Source organism: Anolis sagrei, chromosome 1, assembly GCF_037176765.1.
Source record: "Anolis sagrei isolate rAnoSag1 chromosome 1, rAnoSag1.mat, whole genome shotgun sequence".
Classification (NCBI taxonomy): Eukaryota; Metazoa; Chordata; class Lepidosauria; order Squamata; family Dactyloidae; genus Anolis; species Anolis sagrei.
This window is the reverse complement of record NC_090021.1, coordinates 273968286-273995970: the sequence shown is the minus strand read 5'-3', so window position 1 is coordinate 273995970 and position 27685 is coordinate 273968286. Positions and strand designations below refer to the sequence as shown.

The 27685-nt window shown below is 41.3% G+C and overlaps 1 protein-coding gene across 4 annotated transcripts in view; it reads left to right on the top strand.

The window, feature by feature from the left end:
• Positions 1 to 25371: 25371 nt before the first annotated feature.
• The window catches only part of LRRC4C (leucine rich repeat containing 4C), a 1028842-nt gene continuing 1026528 nt past the window's right edge, over positions 25372 to 27685 (top strand). For all 4 annotated transcript variants that reach the window (XM_060764599.2, XM_060764573.2, XM_060764590.2 and 1 more), the window contains exon 1: positions 25372 to 26057. The gene's annotated coding sequence lies outside the window, so the exon portion shown is untranslated. The remainder of the gene's footprint in view (positions 26058 to 27685) is intronic.

The following is a 27685-nucleotide window of genomic DNA, read 5'->3' as shown; positions in this document are numbered from 1 at the left end:
CAAATTCTTTTCAGCACTGTAATCTACCAGAGAAACAAGTGCTTCTGAATATTTTGAGCTAGTCAATACAGATACAGAGTGACTACAAAATATACATCATAATTATTTTTGGATTGTATCAGGGACAGACAAATACAGTGCTCAGTAGTCAATTTTATGTCCTTCTACACAGCTGTATAAAATCCACATTGAACTGGATAACCTGGCAATATGTACTCAGAGAATTCAATTCAAAGCAGATATTGTGGATTATCTGCCTTGATATTCTGGGTTATATGGCTGTGTAGAAGGGCCCTAGGACTCTCTGGGAAGTCCCATGGGCTGCTGCAAAGGTCAAAATCAGAGCATTTCACAGTCCGATTAGAACATTGAACATCTTTTTAATGTTAACAGTGTGGATAAGAAATGCAACCCATCTAAAATGTAAAATGACATCCCTGGAGAATCCAAGGGCCTTGCAAGCTACAAAAATATAACACTATGCCATAGGAACATCCTATGGAGCCCTAGGATTTGCAATGTGTGTATTTCTATGTATATTCAAGTCTCTTGTTGACTTAGGGTGGCTCTAAGTTTTTTATAAGATGTTCTTGAACAGATAGATTACAGTTTATAGCACCTGATATTCCTTGTTTGGCTTCCATCCCAGTACTTAGTCCCCTTCCACACATCTGAATAAAATCCCACATTTTCTACTTTGAAGTGGAATACATGGCATTGTGGACTTGGATAACCCAGGTTAAAGCAGACATTGTGAGAGTTTCTCCCTTGATATTCTGGGTTATATGGCTGTATGGAAGGGCCCTAAGTAGGAATGACCCTTCTTAACTTCCAAAGTCAGATGAAATCTGGTGCCATCAGGACATTTAGTCCTCATTTAGTATGTAGAATTCTCAAATAGCTCTAAGATCTCACCAAACTACAAAGTGCAGGATGAGCAATTGCAGTTAAAGTAGAAATTGTAAAGTGTGAAGGAATACCAGGAATGTTTGTGGAAGTATGGGTACTTCTACATTGACACTATAATTCAGCTTGGAACAGGTTCAAAAGGAAATTAGCTTAGCTGCAGGTTCATCAGATTGCCATGCTGGGAAATGGCCTCCACACAACCAGAACATTAAAGCAGGGAAAACCCTATCTCTTGTCTTCCTTTGGAGAAACGCATAGCCCATCTAGATGGTTCAAAAACTGGGACCTGTCTCAGTTTTTACCAGAGGCTTCCAAACAACACATCCAGTAAAAATGAATTTTCTTGGTTTGTTTTGAATTAATAAGATACTCCATTATATATGGGCCTTCCTGAAGGGTCTAAGTCTAATGGGATATTGGACCTATGGAGACTCACTCCTGGGTAGTCCCAGGACTACCCGGGGTGAGTCTCCACTCCCATCTCCCACCTTTTGGGGTTCTGGAGGCCAAAGATGTGGGATGGTGCTCCCCCAAGCTCCCAATTAAGCCCCTAAAGGTTAATTAAAAGGTATCTCACTGCCATAAAGGTTTTCCTTGTGTCCTCCTGGCATGAGAAAGTGATGTGTGAGGAGACAGAGGGTGGGGTGGGCAAGGAGGGATTTTCCTCCTTGTCCCTCCCATCTCCTCAGGCATCATTTCCTCATGCCAGGGGGAACTTTTAGGGGGAATTTGGGGGGCTTCATGGGGGTGTGTGGCTTCATACCATCCTGATTTTAATCAGGATGGCATGTAGCCACCATCCCCCAGGAAACCCCAGGATTTGGGTGGGGGAGTGGGGACAGATACCTATGCCGAATCGGGTCATTTAAACAAGCTTTGGCATGAGTTTTGACACTGTGTGGATGTGCCCACTGAGGAGATTCCTTCTATCAGACTGCATTTTGTGGGCAGGAGAGGTTGATTCTCCTTCAAATACTGAGCTGTCAAACCATTAGAGCTTTGAATATGATCACCAGGTCAGACCACACATATCTTGGTGGTAGATGTTGCAACTCTATTAAAACCAATGTTAAAAGGTCTTGAAGCTTTCCAATCCAGCCTGTGCCCAACCCAGATAATTCTGGCAACAAGAATGGAGTGTCATTATCACACTGATGGCACTGTCTTTATCGAATTTTAATAACTACACTCAGAAACTTCCCATTTCATCATGCAGGATTTTTTAACTGTCATAGGATGCATCCAGCACAGTTTGGAGAGGGAGCCCACTGGATCCTATCAAATGACATAGAGATACTTCTGGTGGCGCTCCATACCTGAACTGTGCCCAATGCATCGAAAGAGGAGGCAAAGAGAACATGGGAGGCTTCCCGTGTTCTCATTGCCAACAATGTGGTGAGCCTGGGAGGAAGCCAGGCAGTGACACTTTCTCCGGTGTGATGAGGAAGGCATTGCCATGGTCCATGCAGGGCTCAGGTTGACTGATATCCCTGCTGCTCACCATATTCGCCACACTGCCTGGCAAACCCCCCGTTGTCACCTGCGTTAGGCGATTTCACATGATGAGGTCCCTCACTGGGGGCAATGCAGTTTGACACCACTTCAGCTTTCATGGCTTAATACTATTTAATCATTGGAGTTGTAGTTTGGTGAGGCACTGGTCTTCTTTGGCAGAGAAGACTAAAGATCTAGTAAAGCTGCAACTTCCATTATTCCATAGCACTGACGCATGAAAGAAAGTGGTGTCAAGCCTCATTCATCCTATAGTGTTGATGCGCCCCTCAGGCCCGTAGCCAGGATTTCGTTTTGGGGGGGGGATTTTTTTCAGGGGGGGTTTCGGGGGGGCTGAGTTTCGGGGGGGGGGCTGAGTCTGAGTGAAAGAGGGTCTAGCCTAGCAAACCTTTTGTATCATTACCCCAATACCCCCATGCATATGGGATATATTGAGTATGGTGATCAGATCATAATATGAATAAACATAACAGTTTAAATAATGCACCAGTAAGGCCTTTTCGCGAACCACCATGAGAATTTTTTTGGGGGGGGGGCTGAAGCCCCTCAAGTCCCCCCCCCCCCCGGCTACATGCCTGGCGCCCCTCAATATCTACATTTTCAGCTGCAAAGAGCAACATATTCAATCTGCTTCAAAGCTAACTCCCTGTCCAATCTATGCCATTAGCCAGCATTATTCTGACAGGCATTAATGGAGGACAAGTAAACATTTATGTATAGTAGGCTTTCAGACCATCTTGTCCTCCATCTACTCTCATTTGTACTCATGGCAAAATACTATCATCTATAAAGAGTGAGAATTTGCTACTCCCTTAGGAAAATGCCCCAAATTTCCACTTTTGTGGATGACCCTGTGAAAGTCTGTGTGTGTGTTTCAGCCCAGAACTATTTTTTTTAAAAAAGAAAGAATTAGAAAATCCACCTTCTTCAGAACAACAACACAACAACGATAGAAAATACAACGGCATCTGGTCACAAAATTTGCAATGAGAGGTGAAGAAATGTGTTATATTGGGAGAGAACATAATTGCCTGTCCAGAACATGGGAAGGTAGCACTAAACATTACAACAGTTTATTGTCAAAGGCTTTTACGACCAGAATCACTGGGATGTTGTGTGGCTTCAGAAGATGCCAGCCACAAATGCAGGCAAAACATAAGGAGAAAATGTTACTAGAACACAGACATACAACCCAAAAACAACACAACATCCCATTACAAACATTTCCTTGTAGGCTCACATCTGTAACAACAGCATCCCTTGGGTTCTTGTTGGAAACCATCACAAGTAAATCTGTTTCAACCCAGTCAAGGTCTATAGTGTCAATGCTGCTTTTGGCTGCAAGAGAAAGAGGAGATGCACCCTTCCCCTCTGTGAATGGCAAGATGTCAGCACTGAGTGAATTGTTCCTTACCTTAGCTGTCATAGGTTAACACTGCACTTGATTGGTGTTTAACACTTGTATGAAGGGCACAGGGCTATTATCTATGTCAAAAGAAGCAGCAGCAGGATGAAATGTTTCTCTGGCACTGGAAGCAAAATTTCTTAAAATGACAAGCCTCCCTCCACCTTTAAAAGTGGAGAGCAGTATTTATGTTGGTGACATATTATCGGCTGGCAGTACCGTTTATCCCACTATTAACATACTCAGACATTTGGCTCTGCTTTTCCTTTCTTGCTCTGTCATTACTAGGATACATCATTTCTTAATGTTAAGTTAGATATACCGAGAGTCATTCTTCATTTACACACATTATCTTGCAAAGTAAGAAACATAACCCCTATAATGCTGCAATAATAATTTAATTCTATGATAGCTGAGGGCTCCCCTACAAAAATGACTATGCATCATTAATGAATAGAAGGTAAGAGATTGGAGGTAGGAAGCAAGAATTGTGCCTCTTCAGTTAAATCATTTTTTTCCTGATACACGATGCATCTACAATGTAGAATTAATACAGTTTGACATTCTAACTACCATGGTTCAATGCTATGGAATCCTGGGAGTTGTAGTTTGGTGAGTCACCAGCACTCTGGTAGAGAAGGCCCAAAATTTTGTAAAACTACATCTCCCAGAATTCCATAGCACTGAGATATGACAGTTAGTGAGATCAAACTGCATTACTTCTACAGTACAGATGCACCCAGAGTTATAGCTCTGCATTGCACACAAGGCATATCCAGACAGCTTGATGAATACACTATGAGAGGATACCTTTTTGATGACCTCCATATTAGAGACCAGCAGGCTCTGTGCTAGGCTCCATGTGATGGGTGTGAATGCCTACTCAGATGCCTGTTTAAAACACAATTCATCACCCTGCTCTTAGTGCAGTGTGAGTTTATCATTTTGCTTCAGAGCTGGGTAAAAACTTTATCTTGTTTGCTTGGGGTTTGCCTGTATGCCACGCTGTTTCTTGGAGACTTTGGGATTGGTCTTGGGTGATGTCTATAAACAACTTGTCATCTGACTTGTAATGGGGCAGGGGGGGAATTTAAGATGTTGATGTTCACCTTGACATCTGTTTAGTGTAGGTTACAGCTCTGGAATGGTTTCTGCTAGGGCTGGGCGGTTTCGTTTCGTTAATTTGTAATTCGTTAAAAATTCGTTATTTTTTTTGATAACGAAGCGATAACGAACCATTCTGGAGCAACTTAAAAACGAAACGAATTTTTAAAATCGTTTCGTAATTGTTTCGGATTCGTTATACTACTCTGCTGCTGAGTATGCATGCCCAGGGTGGAACACATCTCACCACACTAAAACAGTGGATGTGGCTCTTAATGAGATATGCCACATTATCACGGGGTGTCTGCGCCCTACACCACTGGAGAAATTACACTGTTTAGCCGGTATTGCACCACCTGACATCTGCTGGGAAGTAGCAGCCAATAGTGAAAGGACCAAGGCAGAGACATCTCCAGCTCATCCCCTGTTTGGGTATCAGCCAGCACGTTTTCTAAGATCTACAGAGACACTCGCTGGAACACCTCAGCAAGCAAGAGTCCAAAAGTGGCAGACTCAAACCCAGAACCTCAACCAATGGCTGACACCAAATGAGAGACTCCCCCCTGGGCACACAGAAGACTGGGCGACTTGGAAGGCGCTGAACAGACTGCGCTCTGGCACCACAAGATGCAGAGCCAACCTTCAGAAATGGGGTACAAAGTGGAATCCTCGACATACGAGTGTGGAGAAGAGCAAACCTCTGACCCCCTGCTGCAATGAAACCTGAGCCCTGCCACATGCACAATGGAGGACCTTCTTGCAGCAACACCAGAAGCACTCCAAGTGGCCAGATACTGGTCAAAGGACATTTAACCAACTACCAAACTCACACATTTTGTATTTTGTTTGTTTGTTTGCTTTGTTCTGTTAGAAATGTAAAATAATTTGATTGGTTATCCTGACACGACAAATAAATAACCACCAAGCTTGTCAAAACAGCCCTAATACCCTCTTGCAGGTCACAACAAAATTGTTGTTTATCTAAATCTGAGAGATGGATGCAATTAGCTTGGAAAAATTCTTTCTTAAAATGAGTTATTTCTTTGTGATGTATGCAAAATCTCATATAATAGTTCAATTCCTTGTGAATTACCCAATTAATTCTCTTTCTAACTCTATTGGGCTTTTGACATCACCACATCCCAGTCATTTTTGTTGCAGGATGATTGCTGGCCACACAATGCGGGTATGAGGCCATGCCTCCTTGATTTTGTATAAATACCTGCAGGATTAGTGGTGTCTCCTTGTGTAGTCCCAGGTCATTGCCACCAAGGTGGATTGCCAACACATTGGGAGGGGGTCCTGTCCCTGATTTAAACAACAAAGGGCACAAACCATCCCAATGGAGGAGGCCTCTTTGCCCCAATCAACAGTGGCCACTGAAGCAAAACCTAGATGTTGACCAAAAGAACTTTTACGGATCTGTTGCTTTACCCAATAGATGTAGCTGTGACCACAGATCAGCACCTGTCATCTGAATGCCAGCCACTCGACATCTGGAACAATAGGTAAATGATAATATAAAGTGGTTGAACAAACGAATGATATGACTTCCATCTGCCCAATTATTATATCTTGGTGGATCATAGCCCAAAGCTGCCATCACAGAGGCAGCTCCTATCCAGAAGCAATGGGTCTCAAATATTTGGTCCTGCATGCCCAGCACCTTCAGTAATTGCCTAAAACTGATACTTAGCGAAGGGGTAACTGTCTTGGTTACAGAATAGGTCAGCTGAGGTGCACCTAATGCCAATGTAAATTGACATTGTGTGGACTGAACATATGTCTGCATCACTACAATTCATAGGCCTTATGGAAGATCCCTTTTGATCTGTTTTGGACCTTTTAATAAACAATTGTAATAAACAGTCTGTCGATCTGTAAATCTCAATGCTCACTGTGATTGATCAGTTTTGGAGCCAACCACTAACTCACTGATCCTAAAGGCAGCAAAGAAAGCTGTAAGGGCTGTTGAAACTAGGGACAAGGGTGCCAAAGGTGAATAGTCATCCAAGACCCCAAGTGACAGCATGCAGGTGAGATGAAGCGGTGCATTCTGGCAAACAGCCAAAGCCAGAGCCAGCGGGAACTGAAACCATCAATCAAACAGTCCAGCCATGCAGGAACTTGTCCTCTGCAGGAACCCACCACCACCCAGAGATGCACCCTCACTCCATATGGACACAGTATAACCAATCAAGTCCAGAGTACCACCGTGCCAGACCATCAGGTCCAGGGAAGACAAGCACCACCACCTGCAGTCAACTAGTCCAACAGCCCAGTAAGCCAGGCAGAAAAATGAGGGGGGTGGGTGAGTGTGGGGTGATCAAAGCCCTTCTGCACCAGGCCACTGGTGCCAAAGCCACTGGGAGGCTGTGTGTGTGTGTGTGTGTGTGTGTGTGTGTATGGGGGGGGGGGGTAAATGGGGCCCATGGTAGGAGTGAAGCTCAAGCTCCTCACTCTGAAGTTTGTGGGGCCCACGGTGAAAAGCAGTGAGTGAAAGATCGGGGGGGGGGGGGAGGATAGGAACCGAACTTGAAAGAATCAGTCCCCCCCCCCCCCCACATTCATACACATGTACATTTACATCCTCATTCAGTTATATATTTGGTTCCACAGACCAATTCCTATTCAACACAAGAGTTGTGCATTACAATCAATATGTAACTTGTTACAGTGAGATATATACTTTGTTAACTTGATGTAGGATCTCAGTCAATGTTTGATAGCACAAGTCTTTGACAAACAATGCTCACAACTAGAATAATCTGTAAGAAGAAAAAGGAAGTGAGTACCTTTCCAGAATAGCTTCAGGACTATGAAACCTAAACCTCTGAAACTTTACATGCATTCAAAGAAGCCACTTAAGGTGTGCACTTCCGAGTTGTTTTCTTTTTAATCAATTAATTAAGTAAAGCCAGACTATAATCTACACTAATGCATTTAGTTATCCTGTGACATTGTGTGATTAGACTAATAATTTATTTATTATTTATGTTATTTTATTTACAGTATTTATATACCACTTTTCTCACCCCTAGGGGGACTCAAAGTGGTAATAAGTGAAGACAGGCTTCTCAGAAGCAAAAGCCTTGAGCTCTGGTCCCAATGTTGCCGATATTGGCGGATAGGGCTTAAGGGGACCAGGCTATTTACAGTTCTTATGACATGGAAATGAATATTTCATACATGACAGTAACAATCCAGGTTCTGGGAAAAAATCAGTGGGATACAATCAGTAGTGGGAATGGCAGCAATAACAGCAGCTAATTTGTGTATGCCACAGTCTCACTGGCCATTGAACAAATATTTTTTGTCTTGGCTCTGACTTGTTTAGAAGGGTTGTTCTTGAATCTACCAAAATTCTGGGTTTTTTAAACCAAATGTTTCAATTACAATCAGTTCATTCAGGCTCTACCCTCCCTTGTCTCATAGGACCCATTGCTGGTCTTATGTTTGAGTTTTGAAATCTCAGGAAATGGGGGTGGCGTTGCCCATGCAAACCTAAGATGAATTAATAGTAGGAATGGTGGAAGGAAAAAATGAAAAAATAGAGAAGAAAGGAGATGAAGATATACTACTCATATTGCTCAGTTGGGCAGGTATTACTTGAATTCTAGCTATGCCTATGTACACTTGTAATTAGCTTGGTGACAGATTTCATCAACAAAGCAAGCAAAGAAACTTGGAATCATTGGTTTTTTGAATTACTTACAAGGTACTAAGCTATCCTAAGAGGAGTTATCCTGAGAATTGCATAGGTGCAATTGAATAATTTCACATCTATTCCTGTTCACTATAAACACATCACACAACTGTTAAAGACATGTGACCTTTGCGTGGAGAAAAGGTGGCAAAGGAAAATGATCATGGGAGTGCATGAAAAACTTTGGTTTGCAGATTGTGTGTGTCAGCATTACATGAAAAGAAGCTATTTACAAAGTTGTTGTTGGGAGGGGGGCATGTTGTGTGCATACTGGTAAATACTCATTTGCTTGGATCTTGGCACTAGAATAAGAATTAGCAACTGAGAGAAACACAATCCTTTGCATATAAAATATAGTACGAGTAAAAAGGACAAAGCCGAACAAACAGGACATATGGCCCAACTGGACAGGTATTACTTGAACAAGCTTATGTTATCTTATGCCTGTGTGTGTACACTTGTGAGTGGATTGGAAACAGAAAAGGAAAGTGTTGTGGTGTGAGCACCTAAATGCTTTTTCAGTGCAAGGAGTTAAATGAGTACTAAGCTGGACCAATAGTACAGGGATCTAGATGCCAGAGTTGAATGCAATTACAGCTTAGTGCTATCAGTGGTGACCCATGCTGCAGTATATGCTTTCTCTGACTGCATTTACCTTTAGACCTGCAAACTTTTATGAAGACAACTGTAAGATTGGGATAAAACAAGAAACTAGGGAACAGCACAGTTTTAGTTCAAAACAGGACTGGTTTTGAACGAATCTATGCATTCAGTTAACAAAACTCTATCACCTAATCATGTTATATTAATGCCTCTAGTTGCTTGGGCAGAAATCTTCCGTCAGATTGATGAATTTTTGAATACATGTTTTTGGTTTCATTAGTACATGTCAGTTCTCTCTCATGAGAAAACATTACTGTTCACTTCCACTATAAACACCTAATTTCCAGTTTGCTTGCATACATACACATTAGAACAGGCTGTGTCACAGATTCTGTTGCTAGAAAAATAATGGCATGCCTATCTCTCATATACAGCCTGGCTGTGCATTTTCCTTCAGGACATGCTGGGTTGTTCTTCCTTTTGAAACACATTGTATATTGAGCCAATTCTTGTAGCAGTTCCCTCAAATACTTGTATAGATTACTACATTTGTGTTTTACGAGCTTTGCTGTGGGTAAATGGGATGGCGAAGCTTACAGCTTGTGATGTGGCCCTCAGATGCCATAGGGAAACGAATTCATCTCAGTAAAGACTCAACCTACTTTGAATGTGCACCAAAGATAGCTAAAAAGTTTGTGACTAATCCTACATGGAGCATCTCCTTAGTTGTTTAGAAATGAATGGCATACTTTTTATAATAACTATTTGTGCTTTAATAATACAGTGAGGGAAATGTTAGGCAGCAAAGGTCTAGAATACAGAACTTCATAAAGTCTTCCATGTGTGTGTGTGAGAGAGATTTATATATTTTACATTTATCTTGCTTGTTTCACTGTAACCCAGGGCAGGTCATGATTATATGAAAAACACATAGTTATGACCAGAATTTGTATAATGTAATTTGACACCCCAAATCTCTACTAATTATTCTAGAGGTGTAGTCCAAAGTATTACTTTTCCAAATCTGATCACTGGCAATAAAATCTGCTATAAAACTCTTGCTGAGATTTTGAAAATCTTCAAAAATGGTGGTGACAACATCATATGGAATAAATGAATCTGGACCAGAAGGGTGTTCCAAAACTGGGGTGCTCCAGTTTATTTTAAGTAGAGTTTTTTCAACCAGTCTTAACTATCCATTAATTTAATAGTAGGGAAAGTTGTTCCCTATGTCCAATTACTAATTCCATATATTCATCAACATTGTTCTTTACCAGTGCAACCATTTTCATATGAAATAAGACTCACTGAGTTAAATGGAGTGCATATAAGCAATTATTTTATTGCAAATTTCAATTTTTCCTGTGATCTAAATGTTGTTAACATGTAAAGTGCAGGAGAATCTTTACAGTAAATCAGGCTACGTCAAATGATCCATCAGTTATTAGCACATTGATGAGTTTGATATTTTGCAGATTTGATTACACTATGTAACATGATTTCATTCCCGGATATAAATGTTGTTTCCTATGTTTTCTCGTGTTTTTATGGTTCTATCATAAAAACATGAGAAAAGTTTATTAAACTACAAAAACACTGTTTTTCGGGGACATTTTGAAGCACATTTTTCTAAACAATAGTTTTCAGATTAATATGTTTTATTTATGTGATTTTATAGTCATTGTTGTTTTTCTATCTTATGCATGTTTGACATTGAATTGTGCCTATTGTGCCATAGGATCCTAATGTTAGGATCCTATGCCCTGAAGAGAAGTTGGTCTTACACCAAGAAAGACTCTTTACATTACGCTTACTCTAAAGCAAGGGATCTTATGCCCTGAAGACAAGTTGTCTTTACATCAAAAGACTCTTTATGTTATGTTTGTGAAATCTTTGTAAACAACTGGTTGTTGTTCATTATATACTGGGTTATTCCTATACCATTTAATTTTGTCGTTTGTTGAATATTGTAATATACAAACTGTTAGGCAATATCGACCATTGTCATTTATGTACCACAACTTTTAGTGGATTTGTGTTTTCTGTATTTTTTTCCTATTGTGAGCTGCCCAGAATCCCCTTCGGGATGAGAAGGACAGGATATAAATGAAGTAAATAAATAAATAATAAACATAGTTTTTCAATTGCGATCTCATTGAGTCTCAACCAACTCAACATAATTTGTGATAGCCACAAAAACAAAGTTTCTGTAATCTATCAACTACTTCCAAAGTAAGTACTGCACAATTAAACAGGAAATAGCACTTTCAAACCAGGAACAAATTTTGTTACATAGTGTTATTCATAGATTGAATTCAAATGTTCTCTCTAGAAATTTCTAGGTCCTTCAGTGGTACTACTTACATTCAATTTTTGCTAGAGGTTGACCTTAAGAGTCATGCTGGATGACCTAGAAATTTCTAGAAAAAACACCTAGAAACCTCTGGTGGAAATTGACCATAGAGCCATGTAGATGACCTAGAGATATCTAGAGAGTAGGGCTGGGCGGTTTCGTTCATTAATTTCGTAATTCGTTATTAATTCATTTTTTTATAACGAAGTGATATTGAACCATTCAGGAGCAACTAAAAAACGAAACGAATTTTTCCAATTCGTTTAGTAATTGTTTCGAAATTGTTTCGTAATTGTTTCGAAGTTGTTTCGTTATTATTTCGTTATTATTTCCGTATGTCTGGTGCAAGTTTTATAGTCATTGTTTGTTTTATCAGTGATAAAAAAATAAATTATCACACCAACAGTCAACAACAGAGGGAGAGGGAAGCTTCAGAAGTTCCCCCTGTCCCATTTGGAGGGTTTTTTAGCGTATTGCGCAATCGCGTCCACCATTAACGAATCGATTCGTTATTGTTTCGAAATTGTTTCGTAATTTCCGAAATTTCGTAAATATAGAACTTTTTAAAACAAAAATTTCAGAATTCTTTTAAATAACGAAACGCAAAACCCCCCTAAAAACGAATCGAGTTTAGAAACAAATTTTTCTGTGGTTGGACAGCCCTACTAGAGAGGTATTCTCTCAGATAAAAAAATCAGGTCTTTATTCATAGATTTTCACTTTCATGTGCTTCCTGTGCCCATGACCCCAATGAATGTTAAGGACTGACTGTTGTGGCATTGGAAGAGAAATCTAGCCTTGAAGTATAGGAATGATGAAAGGTAATGGGCTAAGCTGTTATTGCTTATACTTGAAATATGTATACTCTTGTTTCAAGGTAAAATTGACCATAACGGTTATAGCAACAATATATCTTCAGATGTAATAACTTTCACAATCATGGACTGGCTGGTTCACATACCTATACCTCAGGTTATTTGCTCTCTGTGTAATTTTATCCTGATCTGAAAAAGAGCCTAAGCCACATCACTGTTATATCTGCTACACAAATATGATCAAAGAAGGAATTAGGGGGGTCAGGAATAGTATGCCAGGAACAGAAATTCTTGGTTCAATCCCTGGCATCTCCAGCTAAGGACTGAGAAAAAACAGTCATAAACTTACTGCCATTCAGTGCCAACTAATTAAGATCGATGGCCAATAATTTGACTTCAGCAGTATCCCATGATGGCAAAAATAGAAAAGGGATTCAGGTTTTATTTTTACATTCTCAGTTCTATTCATGCAGGTGTGAGCACCTAAGAGCTTTCAGTCTTGTTGCCAAATGAAGTGCTTATTTCATGCCTAACCTGGATTAACCTTAGAACTGTCAGACGCTTTTCTTTCAACATGTCTAAAGCTCAGTAAGAAGCTGAATCTTCCTGTTTCAAAACAATTCTTCCTAGGGAGGCAATCGTTAGACACAGCTCCTAATTGTATTTTCCACGTTTCCCTCTCTCCCTTTCTGCTAAATAAAGAGAAAATAAATTTTAGCTGACCAAAACTATTTCTTTCTTTGCCATGGTGCCAATAAACAGTGCAAGTACAATTGTTTCATGGCAATACACAGTATACATTTACATTTTGAACATCAATCCAATGACCTCATCACATTGAGAGCGGAAGCATGGGTAGCCGCCCTTTTAACACAAAGAAACACTCCTCTTATATTGTCAGCAGCTCTGTTTCGGGTTCTGCCTTCTCATCACATTCACATGTGGAAACTTAAGAGTTGGCAATACATTCATTTTACATTCACCACAAGGTCAGTATTACTTTTTTAAATCAGAAGAAACAACAAAATCTGAAAACCAAGAGATCCCTTGCCCAAAGCCTCTTACATTAAAGGAGACTGACACCAGGTTAAAACCACTTCTTTCCAAAGGATCCTTTTGTTCTGCCCCAAACCCTATAAGATACAAGAGACAGTGACCCAGGTGAAAATCATTTCTTTCCATGGGATCCTATGATTCTGCATCAAACCCCATCGGATACAAGATACAATGCTGCAGGTTAGAACTGCAGGTTAGAACTATTTCTGTCTATGGGATCACATTGTTCTGCATTAGGCCTTTAATTCGGCCTAGGGAACGTGGAACAACATTAGTAATTCCAAATCGGTCTCCTGATATGGTAAGCTGGTGTAACAAGGATGGCGGTCCCTCCGAATTGAAAGTGGTGCTGTTGAACGCCAGATCTGTCAATGGTAAAACAACTTTCATCCAGGATTTAATCCTGGATGAATGGGCAGATCTGGCGTGCATCACAGAGACCTGGTTGGACGAAGCGGGAGGTGTAAATTTGACCCAGCTTTGCCCACCAGGTTTCTCTGTGCAGCACCAACCGAGATTTGGAGGGCGGGGATGCGGAGTTGCAGTGGTCTATAGAGACTCCATTCGTCTGACCAGGGCCCCCATCCCGCAGTCAACAAATTTTGAATGCGTCCATTTGAGGGTGGGTGACCGGGACAGATTAGGGATTCTGTTAGTGTACTGTCCACCTCGCTGCACTACAGTCTCCCTGCCTGAGCTAGCGGGGGTGATCTCGGACCTGGCATTGGAGTCCCAACGGCTGCTTGTGCTGGGGGACTTCAATGTCCATGCCAAGGCCACCTTATCGGGAGCGGCTCAAGGACTTCATGTCTACCATGGCAACCATGGGGCTGTCCCAACAGGTATCTGGCCCCACCCACAGTGCTCGACACACATTGGACTTGGTTTTCTGCCAGGGATGGGAGGAAGGTGGCGGTGTTGAGGAGTTATCCATCTCTCCGTTGCCATGGACCGACCACCACCTGGTCAGCCTTAGACTCACTGCACCCCCTAACCTCCGCAGAGGTGGAGGACCCACTAAAGTGGTCCACCCCAGGAGGCTTATGGATCCTGATGGATTCCTGATGGCTCTCGGGGAATTTCCCACCGCCTCGGTTGGTGACCCTGTCGATGCCCTGGTCGCTCTCTGGAATGGGGAGATGACTAGGGCAATAGACACGATCGCTCCAGAACGTCCCCTCTCAAGTAGCCGAGCTAAACCAGCTCCTTGGTTTACCGAGGAGCTGGCAGCGTTGAAGCAAAAGAAGAGGGAACTAGAGAGCGTGTGGCGTTCGGATCCGAGTGAGCCAAATCGAACACGGTTTATGTCCTTTTTAAGGGCATATGCCGCGGCAATAAAAGCCGCAAAGAAGGCTTTCTTTGTGGCCACTATTGCGTCTGCAAAGAACCGTCCGGCTGAACTGTTCCGAGTTGTCAGAGGCCTGTTAAAACCCACCACTCAGGATGGGTGCCCTGATGACTTGGCAGCTTGCTGTGAAGCCTTTGCTCAGTTCTTTGCAGACAAAGTCGCTTTGATCCGCTCTGGACTGGATACCATATTAACGGCAGTCTCTGAGGATGTAACACGAGCATCTGCTTGTCCAGTTTTGATGGATTCATTTCAATTGGTTCAATCCGAGGATGTGGACAAGGTGCTTGGAGGAATGAGAGCTACCACATGCATCCTAGACCCCTGCCCATCCTGGCTTCTGAAGGAGGCCAGAGGGGGGTTGGCCGAGTGGGTGAAGGTGGTGGTTAATGCTTCCCTTCGGGAGGGCAAAATTCCAGCCAGCTTAAAGCAAGCTGTGATAAAACCGCTGTTGAAAAAACCATCACTGGATCCCACTCAATTTGTCAACTATCGGCCTGTTTCCAATCTCCCCTTTTTGGGCAAAGTCATGGAACGTGTGGTGGCCTCACAACTCCAGGCATTCTTGGTAGACACGGATTATCTGGACCCGGCACAGTCTGGCTTTAGGCCGGGGCATGGTACCAAGACAGCCTTGGTCGCCTTAGTGGATGATCTGCGCCGGGAGCTCGACAGGGGGAGTGTGTCCCTGTTGGTGCTGCTGGACCTCTCAGCGGCCTTCGATACCGTCGACCACGGTATCCTTCTGGGACGCCTCGCGGGGATGGGTCTTGGAGGTACTGTTCTGCAGTGGCTCCGCTCATTCCTCGAGGGTCGGTCTCAGAAGGTGTTACTGGGGGACTCCTGTTCTACCCCACAACCTTTGTTTTGTGGGGTTCCTCAGAGTTCAATACTGTCTCCCATGTTGTTTAACATCTACATGAAGCCGCTGGGCGAGATCATCCGGAGTTTCGGAGTGCGGTGTCATCTGTACGCAGATGATGTCCAACTCTATTACTCCTTTCCACCTGCTACTAAGGAGGCTGTTGAGGTCCTGAACCGGTGCTTGGCCGCTGTGACGGTCTGGATGGGGGCGAACAAATTGAAATTGAATCCAGACAAGACAGAGGTACTCCTGGTCAGTCGCAAGGCCGAACAGGGTATAGGGTTACAGCCTGTGTTGGATGGGGTCGCACTCCCCCTGAAGACACAGGTTCGCAGTTTGGGTGTGATCCTGGACTCATCGCTGAGCCTGGATCCCCAGGTTTCGGCGGTGACCAGGGGAGCATTCGCACAGTTAAAACTCGTGCGCCAACTGCGACCGTACCTTGGGAAGTCTGACTTGGCCACGGTAGTCCACGCTCTGGTTACATCCCGTCTTGACTACTGCAACGCTCTCTACGTGGGGTTGCCTTTGAAGACGGCTCGGAAGCTCCAATTAGTCCAACGGGCGGCAGCCATGGTACTAACAGGAGCGGGGCGCAGGGAGCATACAACTCCTCTGCTGTACCAGCTCCACTGGCTGCCGATTTGCTACCGGGCCCAATTCAAAGTGCTGGCGTTGGCCTTTAAAGCCCTAAACGGTTCTGGCCCAACATATCTATCCGAACGTATCTCGGCCTATCAGCCCACCAGGACCCTAAGATCTTCGGGGGAGGCCCTGCTCTCCATCCCACCTGCTTCACAGGTGCGGCTGGCGGGAACGCGGCTGTGGTGGCCCCTCGGCTTTGGAATGCCCTCCTCATAGAGATAAGATCAGCCCCCTCGCCGATAGTGTTTCGAAAAAGATTGAAGACATGGATGTTCGAACAAGCATTCGGTTAATCCGGTGCAATGAGTTTGATGATTAAGGATTGGTAATCATGGACGATGAAATTGGATTGCGATTCTAGTTAAGAGATGCATTGGATTGGATTGGTGGCCCAATATTACGTATTGTATGTTGTTTTTATGCTTTTTAAACTGAATATTGTTGATTGTTGTAGAGTTGTAAACCACGTTGAGTCGCCAATTTAGGCTGAGAAACGGCGGTATACAAGCGCAGTAATAAATAAATAAATAAATAATAAATAAATAAATTAAACCCCATAGGACACAAGAGACTGCTGATGGTTGGACAATGAAACAGGACAACGCTTTAATAGGTCCTATCCCACCTGTTTTTCAGTTGGAACCATGAAAGTAAAGCACTATAAGAGATAGGTGCTCTGAACACAATTGCTGGCCTGTGTTCAGAGTTTACTCCATCCAGGACATTTCTGCCTCTTTTCATCCCTGGAACTGGGATGAGCTCTGTGTCTCTTCATGCTTGAAAAGACACTGAAGTGTCCTATGAGAGGGAAATTTCTTAATGTGATGAGGGCGATTGCTGGAGTTCCCTCCTTTCAGGACACTTCTGCCTCTTTTCAACCAAGGAGCGTTATGAGCTCAGTGCCTCTCCATGCTTGAAAAGAGGCTGAAGTGTCCTATGACTGGGAAATTTCTCAATGCGATAAGGTAACAAATGTCTGAAAAGATATAATTATTTTGAGCCATTATCTTAGGAAGTATATGTAGATGACATCCAACTCTACTACTCCTTTCCACCTACTGCTAAGGAAGCTGTCATGTTCCTGAACCGGTGCTGGCAGCTGTGACAATCTGGATGAGGTGAACAAATTGAAATTGAATCCAAACAAGACAGTGTTGGATAGGTTTACACTTCCCCTGAAGACACAGGTTTGCAGCTTGGGAGTGATCCTGGATTCATTGCTGAGCCTGGAACCCCAGGTTTCGGCGGTGACCTGGGAGCTTTTGCACAACTAAAGCTTGTGCGTCAGTTGCACCCGTACCTTGGGAAATCAGACTTGGCCACAATAATCCATGCTCTGGTGACATCCCATATAGGCTACTGCAGCTCGTTCTACATGGGGTTGCCTGTGAAGACTGTTTGGAAGCTTCAGTTGGTCCAACGGGCAGCAACCAGATTACTCACTGGAGCGGGATACAGGGAGTAAACAACCCCCCTGTTATGGCAGCTCCACTGGCTGCCGGTCTACCACCAATCCCAATTCAAAATTCTGGGTATAGCCTAAAGCCCTAAACTTTTCTGGCTCAGCTTACCTGTTCCACCTCCCTCGTAAGTGTGACTGGTGGGGACAAGAGACAGGGCCTTCTCAGTGGTGGCACTTTGGCTCTGGAACTCCCTCCCCAAAAAAATTAGAGTAGTGACATCCCTTCTGGCCTTCAGAAGAAAAGTAAAAACTTGGCTATGGGACCAAACTTTGGGCAGTAAGCAGTACAGGAATGATCAGAGATTATGTGCAATCGATATGATATTTGGAACAGTCTGGACTATGATTTTTGGATTGTGTGATTTTAATGTTTATATTGATATGTTTTCAATTCCGTTTTAATGTTAAATTATGTTTTAGGATTTAATTGATAATTGCATGTTGTTATAGGTTTGTTGTTATACAGGTTTCTGTATGTCAGGCATTAGATTTTGCCATAGTCATGCTGAAAACCTCTTTGAGTCCCCCACTGAGGTGAGGAAAGTGATATACAAGTGATGTAAATAAATAATAAATAAATAAGTATATCACTGCCTGCTCAAAGTCAGGAAGCTAGCTGTCAGCCTTGAAATTCTGTCCCAGTGAAACTATACTGTCTCTCAAATTCTGCAGCGCCCACCACGTTTCTTCATCTGCTCTAAAATAAGGTTGGAGTGTATTAGTGGAAGAAGGAAAATGTTAGGTGCTATATATTGAATAAGATTATGACATGACAAAGCACAAGGCATGACCAGGATTACCAGTGAAGGACCAGGGAGGGAAGCTCAGCTGCTCCATCCTAGCATTTTTAAAGGTCGTCAGAGCCAATGCCTTTACTGGATAGAGTTAGGCAGCCGCTTTTAGTAGCAGATTTTGAGAGCCATGGCAGCAAAAGGTTACTTTTTTATTGTATTACTATTGTATTTTTGTTGCCAAAGAGGAGAAGCACTTATAAAATGTTCTGTCTCATGTATCAACTTACTTGACTGACGTTCCTCTGACTAGCAGATAAAGGGGGACCATTACCGGTATATTATCTACCTGAAGCAACAAAGAATTTTGGGCTTTGGTTCAAGCTTTTTTTTTTTTTGGCTGGAGAACTAGTAACCATTATTTAAAATGCATAAAAGCTTTATTCCTATGCAAGAGCAATTGAAGAACAATTTTTAAATCAAGGACTAAAGTTTTGGCTGTGTTTTAAATTAATTTTATACTAATTTTCAACAAGTGGGAAAATAAATAAAATAGCTTTTTTGTTTGATTGTTAATTCAAAGGGGAAGATTGGCAACCTAATGTAAATGCATATCTAGTTCATGCCAGGTGATTTACCCATCCAGTACAAATCTCTCCCTTTCTGTGATAGAACAGACCAATGTGACAAAAGGCCAGAGGAGAAAAATGCCTATTGAATGTGTGTCTCATACAGAAAGTGAGTACTACAGCAATTAGATACAGAAGAGTACTTTTTATATAATTGTCTTGTTGCACCACTAATATTTGTTCTGTTGCTAATGACCCAAAGCTTTGCATATATCACAGCATGTGTTGGTTTCGGATTGCCTTTTCGCATAATTATTGAGTGTACATTTTGTTTCATATTAGCTGGTTATACTGTGAGACTAGAACAATTCTCTCTATTCTGCTTTATCGGACTGTAAAAGCACAATCCCATATGAGTTATCAGATTTAAGTTCAATGTGAATTCAATAAGAGCAACCCCCAGGTAAATATGTATACAATGTATACAATTACAGCCTAAAAAAGGGTTAGGAATGACATAATTCCAAGTGAGAATTCACATTTCAATATATATCCAAATTTTCATCTCAAAATAATTTTTTTTAATGTATTTTATATTTTTTGAAGTCAAGACCTGTGTTAGAACATTTGGGAAGTACTAAAGACAGGGTGAAATTAAGGTCTCGTGTATACTGAGCAGTTCAGTCTGGTGTAAATTTGCCTGGAGCAACCCTGGATTAATCACGTATATAGCGCTTCTGAAGTTGTTGTTCAGACTACACTTTGCTGGGTTGTCAACTCCTCCATATCTCCTCCATTGTGGCTCCTGTGTGTTGCAGGTGACTCTGCTGATATCAGTATGGTGTGCCCATATGACCATGAGGGGGCCCCATTCTTATATCTGTCAAAATACTTGAGGTGGCCAGGACTTGGATGAAGCTTTGTGCTCAGTTAGAAATGGTGGTGTAAAGATGCCACCAGTTTGTAACGGGTTGTAAAGGAGCCACTACTTTATAAGGACTTACTAAATTGATAACACAACTAATGGCTTGTAATATTGAATTGGTCTTTCTTCAATGTGTAACATGACTTAACTTAAAAGGATTTGTAACAGAGACTTGGCTTTAGAAGAAACTGTAACAAGTTTATTGAAGTATAGAAGAAGCTTGATGGTTTTGTGGCAGCCGTTAGAAGAAAATAAAATAATAAAGGGAAATCATAATAATTTAGAATAAAATAGAAGATTCATGTTCCTACCTGATCCAGGGAGTTAATTTGCAAGCATGAGAAACCTACAGATGATTGACACTGAACCTGGGGTCAGGTTGTTCTAGCCGATATTTGTTCTAGCCAATGTTTACATAGATAAGAAGTCAACAAGAGAAGTTTGACAGGACAAAGAAATCAATAGTATCGATCCAAGACTTGGAACATCTAAGGTCATATGGTGAGAGAGCGCCATCCTCTGACCACTTAATGTAAATAGCAGGCAATTTCAGAAACACTTTTATTCTAAATAAATTCCTTCATGGTCTTCATATTAAGAAATAAGTTATAATGAAGTAATTAAGGCTGGATTGATTAGAGGAGATTGCCTTGATCAAATCTTATGTTATAAGCATATAAAAGTTATAATTCAATTAGAGATTTAAGGAATTGAACATATAAGTGTCATGTTAGGGTAACGGGTGAAAGTTGGGATAAGTTACATAATCGAGCAGATGTTTGGGGTCACAATGTGCCTGCCAAGACCTGATAAAGATGTCCTTGGCAACTATACATGGAAACACCTGTTAATGATTGTATTGTGTAAATGTCAGACTCTTTCTGTACACATGTGGAAAGGGTGATATTTTGCTATAAAAGACCGAGGTGATTCAGACCTCAGTTGTGACAGTCTTTTGATCTGTACACCCTATCTTGCTTGATAGTAAAGGCCTGAGAATCGATTGCTGTTTCCGTCCTCTTCCTTCCTGATTGTACTCTAATGATCTTGGGTAATGTATATTCTGCAACAGTTTCAATGTTTCTTAACTCTTAGAGGCACATTTCTTCAGAGGTTACATTTAATACATTTCATAAAACAACTCTTAAGAGGACTATTCCTTTCACTAAACAGGTTTTAAACTTATTCTCCTTCAAAATGTGTTTCTTTCTTTAATAGATTACTTCAGGTACAAGCTTATTCTTTCCTTATGTTATTTCTGTTGCAGTATAGATTCTTATTAGGATTCTCTCCCCCTTTTGCTCATACACTGACTAATAATATAGATAAGTTAGCTCGACCTATCTAAACTACACAGGCTAAAAGCCAAAACCTTCCTGATTCTCAACTCAGTGGAATCAGCCTTTCCCTGTAGTTCTTAGACTACAGACAACCTAACTGGTTCTCAATACACAACAGAACCAGCTTTCCCTGTTGTTCGCTGACTACAGACTGCCCGTTTTAAAATGGCTGCCTTGCCAAGTGGCAGTTGACTCTGCCCCTTTTTCCATGGCAACCCAGCTCAAAGTGAGTTGAGCTGGCTACCACCCCCCCCCCCCCCCTAGTTATGCTAGTTTAAATACTGAACCTTTCAAACGCCCATCTATTATTATACATAACTGTAGATTAAAATTCACACTTCACCACAGGTGGCAACTGCCACACAGTCATTATTCACCTCCTTTTCCTGCATTGGTGAGTTCAGAGAAAGGGTGATAGTGGCAATATCTGTCTAGGCAGTAGATGACGCCAAATCATACCTGATCCCACTGTCCAGACTGCCCAAAGTAAACTCCAGAATATATCCTGACTTTGCCAAAGCAGGCAAAGCAGTTTAAAGTAAAAAAAAATGCTCAATAACTTGCCATGCATAATGAGTACAGTCAGTGGTCCATTCACAGTGAATATGGGGTTTGAGATCAGTGTAGACAAGCCCAATGTAGACAATTTATCATGGATCTCAAGTATCTGTATAAATTATGCATTTCTTAGATATTTGTGTACAAGGTGTGATGCATGTATTTATCCATACCACACAATTGCCACCCAACTCCGAAATAAAGAGAGCACACAACAAATATGGGTTAAACTATGGACAACTTTTATTAATGTTTCCTAATTAAACTTTGTAACTTGCAGATAATTCTAAAGGGGGTGGTATGAACTTGTGTGGATAAAGCCGAGGCAGTGGCCCTCCCTGGCCTACTCCTCTGTTAATTTGAGTGAAACACCTAGGTCCCTGGATGAAATAACCCTGGGTGACCTGTAAGGGAAATGTGACAGGGAATTCTACTCCAAGGGTTTATTGAGACAAGACTCCCCCTGTTCTCAAGGGTGTCCATTCCTAGCCTAGACACAAAGGGGTGCCTTAGGTGTACACCAAAATATAAATCCCTTGCTGTTTTCTGATAAGGCCTATTTAAAACCACACCTTCCCAACTTCCCTCATGAACAGTATTGGGTAGGTGAAAAAACAGCAACAACCCAGAACATGCGGGGGAGGGGGGATTCCTACCCGGCCTCCAAGGGTGACCAATTAATTATACTGTTAATTTGAATTCCCTCCAGCGCTTCATTGAACCCAGCATTCAAGCTCTCTGGGCAAAAAGTTCTCAGTACTTCATGAAACTACAAATGTCATCTGTTTGGAAAACAGCTATAACTGTATAGTGTGACTATTGCCCAGCTTTCCATTTTTGTACTGCTTTACAAATTCCATTGATATTAAGCTTAAGAATTTTTTTCTCTCTTTCTCCATTTTCTTACTCTAGATCAGTGCTTCTCAACCTGTGGGTCCCAGATGTTTTGGCCTTCAACTCCCAGTAATCCTATCAGCTGGTAAACTGGCTGGGATTTCTGCGAGTTGTAGGCCAAAACACCTGGGGACCCACCGGTTGAGAACCACTGCTCTAGATGTTCTTGCGATCCCAATATAAAAGTTCAAAGAAAGGTTTCCCCATGATGGTGCCAACAGAGAATGGTTGGAATGAATATGAATGCAGTACCATACCCCATTGTCTCATATGCCTTAGCTGAAGAATCCAATTTATTTTCTCACCAAAAAAACAAAAATCAGAATTCTGTTTTAGATTAAAAACCAAACTGGTCTGAAACAGTACCTCCTAATACTGAATATAGAAATCCTATTAAGGAAAAGTTACTGATTGGGCTTCCTGATGAAGTCTATTATTATACAGATAGTTAGGAGAGGAAAGAGTAGGGATAGTTCCTATAATTGGAATATAAATTGAAGGAACTTGCTGGTGCTTAAAGTGGGGATGCACCATCATTGTACAGAGAGCCAATCCATCTGCCCTGTCCCTACCTGTCTGGATATTTTCTTGGAGAAGCTCTGCTATTGACTGTTAATTCAGGCAGAAAAAATTGGCCATCATCAAGGACTGAGATTTTCCACCTGTTCATCTCTCCATCTCTTCTTGAAAGTCCTTTTGGCAGAAGCTACCTGAGAGATATTTTTACATCCCTAACAGGAACCAAGGACAGCTTCACTATAGTTACCATCTCGTCACAGTAATTCCTGTTGACATAGGAGTCTATTATGGCCTCCTTACACTTAGAGAAAAGATTATTGGAAATAATGGATTTGTTTCATGGCAGGAAGGGAATCAGAGTCTAAATGTGAATTTGAGACTATTTTTGAAGAAACATGAATTAACTGAAGCAAAATGTTATTTTGTTGCAGTGAGTGGAACATGAATATTATTGTTCTTTCTGCTTTGTCTGAATGCAAAATATTTTTTAAAGATTTCATACTGCAGCTTCTTTTCCTTCCTTCAAATGTGGATTTTCTTCCTCATGTGTTACTAAATGGCTTGCTGCCATGACACAAAAGAAGAAAGGCTACAATAATCAACAAAATGAAGAGACATTAAGTGGAATACATATAAAAACATTTTCAATTTCAAGCAACCTTGAACCAATCAGTAAACTAAAAACATTTGGAACTTATCGTTACTAAATATTTTAAATTTGGAAAAAATTACACATGTAAAAACCGCGTTCTGTGATTTTAAATGTTAGCTCTATTCCATTACCTAACACCTGACTTCTTTGCATGACACTGAGCTTCATTTTGTTAATAATCAGTATTAGATGGAAACTACTGATCTCAACTAGATATAATAGCATATTCTTAGTGTGCCAAACCAATCTCTTCCCACCTTAGTTAAAAGAAACTGAAGCAGCATAGAGAAGCCTTTTTGAATTGTGTGCATTCTTCCTTGGAGTCAATTTCTCTTCCTGTGGCTTCTGACTGAGTCATATGTAGCAGCATCTGCTGGATAAATCTAGGACTGCAGCCAAGAAGAATTTACCTGCTTGAACACTAGCACAAGCCATAGCAGCAGCTTCTTTATTCCAAAACAACAAATTCCACTGAGTGCAGCTCAATAGATGAATTTGTACATGGATGATCAAATGTGAATGAATTCAGGGAGGGACAGACACTGTTTAGCCAACCTTTCTCATTCCTTTCTTGGTTTCAAAGCACCTTATCAATGGTAATACTGGGACTGGGAACTCTAAACTTAATTCATATTCCTGGCTTTATTTCATTTGGTATGGAAAGGGGAGGGAAAAGATGCAAGTAGATTATCCCACAGAGACTCAGGGGAAATTGCCAAAAATTGAAAGGGCTGTGTGTTTGTGTGTGGGGGAACAATGAGAGCACTTTTTTATAGTCCAGAGTCTCCTGACACATTTTTTTTTCTTTTTCCTCCCCTCTCAATTTCCCAAAACACAGGTGCCTTGCTGATTTATGTCCTGAAACAAATAGCTGTTATTTTCTTCAAACAAACAACGATTCATTCTTGTGCCTTTTCCTGGTTTTAAAGCATTATATTTAAGTGACATTTTTGGCAAGGTTATGGCACTCTCTTCAATGTCCTATAGTCTTCAGAGTTTTATTGACTAACTTCCATCTCTCTCTCTCTCTCTCTCTCTCTCTCTCTCTCAAACAAACACACACACACACCATTTTTCTCTTCCCTAACTGCCAGGACATGGCCTTAGGCCTCCAGGGGACTGAACACTCCATTTACTTTTGACCATCAATAAAATAAAATTCCTGGCTCTGATCCTCCTTTTAAAAAAAATATCCAAAAGAAATCTCTTCCTTTCAATGGGTGATGCTGTCTTCATGTAGCAAATACAAATGAATCCACAGTGTGCTCTTCCATAGAAAAATGCATAAGAGCAAGCATGCCGTCTTTCTTGCACACTTGTCTGCACATCATGCATACACACACGGTACATATGTAGAATGCCTTGAAGAAACTGTAGCTAACCACCTTATTAGTATTCCTCCCTCTGCTGTGTTTCACTCGCAGCAAGGGAGGGCTGAGCAAAATGCAGTAGAACAGGGACAGAGACAGAACTGGCAATCATCTCAATGCAGGCTGCCGAACATAGGGGGTGGAGGGGGATGCAGCAAAGCAAGATTAATAACCTTGCCATAATCCCGTGCACTCTGGAAGGAGATGCCTTTGGTGACCAACTCGTCCCTTTCTTGATTAATTAGATCGTGTGAGTGAGTGGCTGGCATTTCACCTGGGTATTATATTTTTTCCGTGGTGGTGGTGGTGGGGGGTGCTTTTGCTGTTCTTTGAATCCTCTGCCCATCTGGGAAGGTAACAGTGAGACATACCATCTGCAGCATTCACAGCAGCTACTGAAGACTACTATCACTGACAGTTTTGCTCTACAGTTTTCATGGTGAGCAAAAAGGTAGATAATATATCAGGCAAAGAGGGGGTTCTATTCCTGGACTAGTGAATCTTCTATCTCTTCACCCCCTTCTGTGCTTTGAATCCTGGACTTACTTTTGACAAAGTCTCTTGGACACCTATTTTTCTATGGCTGGATGATCAGCAAATGGACCATTTGAAAAGTAACTAATTGTTGAGCTCCTGTGACTTAAAAGAATCCAGGTAACACTGGAGGAATTAATTTCTGTTGGAGAACTTTTAAACAGGGACTATCAGAGACAAAGGTAAGTCTGGGATCTTTTACTACTCCATCTCTCTTGACATGTGTGTCCCAATGTTTCATGACTTGCTTAAAAAGATGAAAAGAAATTAGCTTCTGATACTACCTTGGATATGTTTATTGGATCAAATGCTTGCTTTGAAAACTCTCTGCTTACCCTATGGTTTACATGGGAATAAAAAACTGTCAAAGAATTCTGCATATTCCTTATTGAATATGATGAATCAAAATTCTATATTGAAGGCATGTCTGAGAGCTTTTCTATAGCTTCTGTGGAGAAAAAAAATCTGCCTTTATTGTGTACCTCTCTATAGCTTTCCTATACCTGGGCAGTAACTTGGATTGGATTCCTTCTGTTCATTTATCTGATATTTCCCTGCCATGCCTTTTTACCTACTCAGATGAAATTAGGATCATGTGGCTTCACAGAGATTTTCCTGCTGCTATTTACTAATTTGGTTGATAGTAAAATACTATTTTGTCATGCTTCGTCAACTGCTGCTTCTTATGTAAAGTTTATCTGTGATGTCTTATGTTGCTACTGTGGAAGCTTGCCTCTTCAGTGCTGAATTTATTTCAGATTACCTTCTTGTATCTTATCCTTTTTTTTCTGACTAGGATGTTAGAATTCAGTAGCCCCTTTCTCAGTTACTGTTAGAAAGGTGAGGCACATATAAGTGGAAGTGAGGCAACACTTTGAGCAATACTGTGGAGGGCTTTACCCCATGAGTCTAAAGATTGGACTTTAATTTTAACCAAACTCTGGTCTTTGCTTCACCTACAAATGATGTCTTTGAGGAAGATGATATTATCTTCATTTCTGCAATTCAGGTGTGAAATATGATTGCAGTGTGGTGATGTGAACATTTCCTCCATTTCGGTATTTAATTTCCACATTGACCTCAGTTTGATTTTTTATGTCTATGCAATAAAATTCTCCCAAGTGGAAGGGTTGAGCCTACCCTGCTCCCTTTTGGTGCATGCATGTGGATGACAGTGTGCAATGTGAGAGATTTGACTATTTTACATGGGATGTACAATGTGTGTAGTTAAGAACAGGTAGAGAAAGAGCATCAGTAGTCTCTGTGCACATTTTTGAGGTGGAGTAAGGAGGAAGAGAAATTTTTCATGGTGAAACTGGATACTTAACCTAACCATAAAGATTGCCTTTCCAGTTAATTTTCTAAAGAGGGTTTTATTTCCTTAAGGTCTACTAACAGAAAACTTGGAATGAAAATGTTCTATTACTGCAGAATTCATATCTTGCAATGTGTCTGTTGGCTTGTGTGTCACTTTCTCCTTGAAGATTAGAAATTGTTTTTACGCAGAATACCTTCACGAGATGGAGGTGTTTCAAGGAAAAGAAACCCAGATGCTTCCCTCTTTTTAAAAGCACTATGTCAGCCTGCAGTTCATGTGGCTGCCTTGGAAGAGAATATTCCAATCAGTCTCTGCTGGAGATGACATTTACTTTTAGATTTGTTATGCTTGTACTTCCTATAAAAATACCAGAGCCTGCATATGGGACAAAGTTTGCAAATGCTTCCATCTTGTCACTTGGTATTAATTTGGGAATGATGTTGACCGAAGGATTTTAAATGTTTTATCTGAACCTTCAAAATGCAATTTCTC